The following is a 4,698-nucleotide window of genomic DNA, read 5'->3' on the forward strand; positions in this document are numbered from 1 at the left end:
TGAAGTAGGGTAATGGGGCTCCAGAGGAAAAGTACTTAGAACACACGCAAGTCCTAAGTCAGTCTTGAACCTCTTGGAAATGGACTACCACCTACTTTGGTTTTAGTTTACAGCTTGTTGATTGAGACCACTGGCTGATAGGGCACCATGGAGAATAACAGAGAATTAGAATATTTAATTAGACTATCTATTCAGATTTTCAAACTGTGCCTCAGATGCATAAGAAAGGTTGAGAGAGGAGGGCTCTGGTTCACCCTGCTTTTGAACCTCCATCTCCTGCAACTCCCTGCCCTGACTGCTATCAGAGCAGCTCCACTTGGATCTGTCCAGTGTACCAGGATTTGTAAAGTTTTGTTTGGAAAATGAGTTCGCTGCTTAGTGTTAGAAAACCACTGATCTATTCTGACTCCTCCATTTTACAAATGAGTGCCCCGAGGCTCAGAGAATTTAAGTAAGTTTTCCAAGGTCTCCCAATAGCTAAGAAAGGGAAATATCCAACCTCAATTCAGGGCTTTTTCTTTAAGCAGAGATTGAGGTGAGAAATGGAGTATTTCCTGCCATATCAGTAAACAAGGATGCCGTAGTCATTAGTGATTCCAGCCCTCCAAAGGTGAATTTCTGAGCACTGAGGGGACCTGGGATGGAGAACAGAATCTGCTATCTGGCTGCCGCAAGGCTGCAGCCACTCCCTATGGTAAACACTGAGGAACTCAGAATGTGAAAAAAATGTGAGATAATGGCCGCGGGCAGCTGAGATGCATATGAAAGGAATGATCACAGTGAGCCCAGACTCTTGCATCTTCCCATACACAGAAACTCAGCAGCTGAAGCTCCAATACTTTGGCCACCTGATGCAAAGAACTGACTCATTGGAAAAGACCCGGATGCTGGGAAAGATTGAAGGCAGGAGGAGAAGGGGACAACAGAATATGAGATGGTTGGACGGCATCACCGACTCAATGGACATGAGTCTGAGCATTCTCCGGGAGCTGGGGATGGACAGGGAGTCCTGGAGTGCTGCAGTCCATGGGGATGCCCTTGCATCAGACTTGACTGAGCCACTGAACTGGATTCATCGAAAAGTGCTAAATTCCTTAACTTGAGATATCCGGTTTTCTTTAACTGACAATAATCTTTTGATGTTCAGATTACTTGCCCTTTGTTGTAAGACTTCTAGATAACCTAGCTCCTTTCCTTGGCTCCTTGGAGCAGTTCTCTAAAGGCTACTTGAGATGCTGTCTCCCAGGCTAAGTCCTGAAAATTTCCACTGAATAAAACTTAACTCTCAACTTTCAGATTGCAACTATTTTTTAAGTTGATAGAGGAATCCCAGATATAACAAGTTTATTTCACAGTTTGGTCCTGACCTTGTGCTGAGAAGGTGTTACTGCCATCCTGGGAAGCATGTGGGTTTTGCTAGGGTAGCTGTGATATGGCTCCATCACCATTTCCCATGTGCGTCTTTCAGACCAAGGTCACATTCTGAGTCTTGCAGGAGATATTTTGAAGGGCTCAGAAAGCATCTGTGAAGCTAACCAGGGAAATAAAAATCATTTTATCTCATATTTACTACTTTTGAAAGGCACCTCCAGTGAAACCAAACTTAAATAAATATTTATCTGATTAAAGGTTTATTTTAGACAGGACAAAAAAGAAAACTTCCAGAGATTTCTGTTAGGCAAAGTCCTGAGCAACATAGGGTCTATCCTATAGGTTATCCTCCAACTTTCATTAAGAAGTTCTTGATTCCCACTGGGGGAAAAAAAAATTTTTTTAATCTCTAGAAACAAAGATTTGTTTTTTAAAAATAAAGATTTGCAGCTAATAAGAAAATCAATAAGTAAAACTACACCAAAATCAGAGATGTATATGAAGGAGTAAAAGACTGTGTCTTTGATGGCAAAGAGCCATTATTGACTAGTTTTGTTGTTTATTTGCTAAGTTGTGTCTGGCTCTTTGCAACTGTATAGACTGTAACCTGCCAGGCTCCTCTGTCCATGGGATTTTCCAGGCAAGAATACTGGAGTGGGCAGCCATTTCCATCTCCAGGGGAATCTTCCAGACCCAGGGATCAAACTCACGTCTCCTGCATTGGTGAAGTGAAGTGAAGTGAAATAAAGTCGCTCAGTCATGTCCGACTCTTTGTGACCCCACGGACTGTAGCCTACCAAGTTCCTCCCATGGGATTTTCCAGGCAAGAATACTGGAGTGGGTTGCCATTTCCTTCTCCAGAGGATTTTCCCCACCCGGGGATTGAACCCGGGTCTCCCGCATTGTAGGCAGACGCTTTACCATCTGAGCCACCAGGGAAGCCACCTGCATTGGTAGGTGGATTCTTTAGCAATGAGCCACCTGGGAAACCCAAAGTTTTGTTAGTCATCCAGAAAGATGAACTAACCCACATAGTAGCTGCTGAGCATATTGACTACTGAACACTTGAAATGGGGCTGGTTCAAACTGAGATGCTCCAGAGGTATGAAATATACACCAGAATCAAGGCCTAGTATAAAAAAAAAGTTAAAAGAATGTAAAATTTTGTAATGATGATTGATTGATTGGTGTTGAAATGATATACCCAGTGGTATATTGGGTTAAGTAAACTGCATCATTAAAATTAATTTCACTTATTCTTTGTGCTGTTTTTAACATAGCTTCTAGAAAAATGTCAACTACATATTTAAATAGAATGTTTGTGTTATATTTCTATTTGGACAGCACTGGGCTAGAAGTAACTAATTCACGTCCATGGCAACTGAGCTGAGACATCTGGGGTTCTTTCTAGGAATAGCTTCCTCCTTACCTGATCTAGGTCTGAAACTAAAGGTCTCCATCAGAGAGCAGCTCCAGGCTCTGCACGCAGGCTCTCAAATTATGTGCCTTCAGGGAGCTATAATTACAACTATTTCCATCAGAAACTTGACTTAACTGGGGGATATGTGGTTGAACAGGTATTCAGGGTTATGAGATAGCGGCCTAAAGGGCAAATTCCACTTAAGTTGCTTTTTAAGCACCACAACTGTGAAGTTTCAAAACAGAATAGCAAAAATCTCGCTACCATAAATTTCTCCATTTTAAATAGGTGGGACTAGATCTGTTAAGAGCAGAAACATTAAAACCTATGTTGCTCAGGACTTTGCCTCACAGAAATCTCTGAAAGTTTTCTTTTTTGTCCTGTCTAAAACAAACCTTTAATCAGATAAATATTTATTTAAGTCTGGTTTCACTGGAGGTGCCTTTCAAAAGAAATGCCTGACAGTAAACAAAGCTGAAGTGTTTTGTTGGTTTCGGATATACTTCCTTTTTCTTATAAAAACAAAGTTTTGGTCTATGAGAAATGAAGAAAACACTAATTATGAAGAGCCTGTTGGAGTTATGAAAATAAAGCAACTCAAACAAATAAAGCACTTGTTTTTTTTAAAGAGATAACATGATAAAAAATTCAAATTTGAAGTGGACCCATGAGAGACTGGGCTTCCCAGCAGGCACTGGTAGTAGACAACCTGCCTGCCAATGCAGGAGATGAGAGACGCGAGTTTGATCCCTGGGTCAGGAAGATCCCCAGGAGGAGGGCATGACAGCCCACTCCAGGATTCTTGCCTGGAGAATCCCATGGACAGAGGAGCCTGGCAGGCTACAGTCCTCAGGGTCACGAAGAGTTGCACACGACTGAAGCGACTGAGCAGAGCACACGTGGTACCCTGAGTGATTTCCCTCGGGGATACAAACTTCCTCTTCCCTGGAAGCTGGAAACATGGCCTTCTATTGTGAAAGGGACTTTGCAGGTGTGAGTGAGTACGGCTCCTGAGCTAGGGAGATTATTCTGGATTATTCACACAGCACTTAATGCAGTCACATGTCCTTGCAAGAGAAAAACAGAGGGAGATTTGATCACAAAAGAGAAAGTAATGTGACTGCAGAAGCAGAGACCAGAGTGACATCAGCAGGGGACAGATGACCTAGGGATTCGAGGGTAACGGCAGGCATAACTGGTCCCTTTTCTCCTGGTGAACAGCCAGGAAGTATCAGGAGGTAGAAAGCCTCTAGCTAAGAAATATGCCAGTAAGTGAAGCCTTTCCAGTAGAGATACATTCCTTTCAGTTTGGAAATTTTATCTAAATATCTTCCATCCTTCAGGAAGCATTTTTAAACCATTATCAATTAATACTTCAGTTGTTTGTTGTTGTCCAGTCGCTAAGTTGTGTCTGAGTCTTTGTGACCCCATAGACTGCATCATGCCAGGCTTCCCTGTCCTTCACTCTCTCCCAGAGTTCACTCAAATTCATGTCCATTGAGTTGGTAGTGGGGTAAGTTTTCTGGACTCGTTTCTTTCATTCAACATTTACTGCATGCCTTCTTGTGCCAGACAGCTCTGCTTAGTGTGCTACCTGTGTGTGGATTAAGGGAGAGGGCCTCTCCCTGCTCTCTTGGAGCATAGTAGTGGTCAAGTGCTGTGAGGGAAAATCACAGGGAGCAAACAAGAGTGGTTCATAGGATTCCCCAGAAAGATCTGGGCAACAGAAGAAGGCTTTAGGGAGGAGGTGGCACTTAGGCAGGAAACTAAAGGATAAATAGGAGTTGGCCAGTTAGTGTGTATATAGGGAGGAACCAAAAAGGTGTATTCCAGGTCTATCTAGAGTCCTAAGGAATTAGCATGCTAGAGGAACTGAGAGAAGTTCAGTGCACAGAAGTTGAAAACGA

General features: G+C 42.7%; 1 non-coding gene across 1 annotated transcript; it reads right to left on the bottom strand.

Moving 5' to 3' along the window:
- Positions 1 to 2,238: 2,238 nt before the first annotated feature.
- TRNAC-ACA (transfer RNA cysteine (anticodon ACA)) lies at positions 2,239 to 2,310 on the bottom strand. The gene has a single exon. It is a non-coding gene; the product is annotated as a tRNA-Cys (tRNA).
- Between the last annotated feature and the right edge of the window lie 2,388 nt (positions 2,311 to 4,698).

This window comes from Ovis aries, chromosome 1 (genome assembly GCF_016772045.2).
Source record: "Ovis aries strain OAR_USU_Benz2616 breed Rambouillet chromosome 1, ARS-UI_Ramb_v3.0, whole genome shotgun sequence".
Taxonomy (NCBI): Eukaryota; Metazoa; Chordata; class Mammalia; order Artiodactyla; family Bovidae; genus Ovis; species Ovis aries.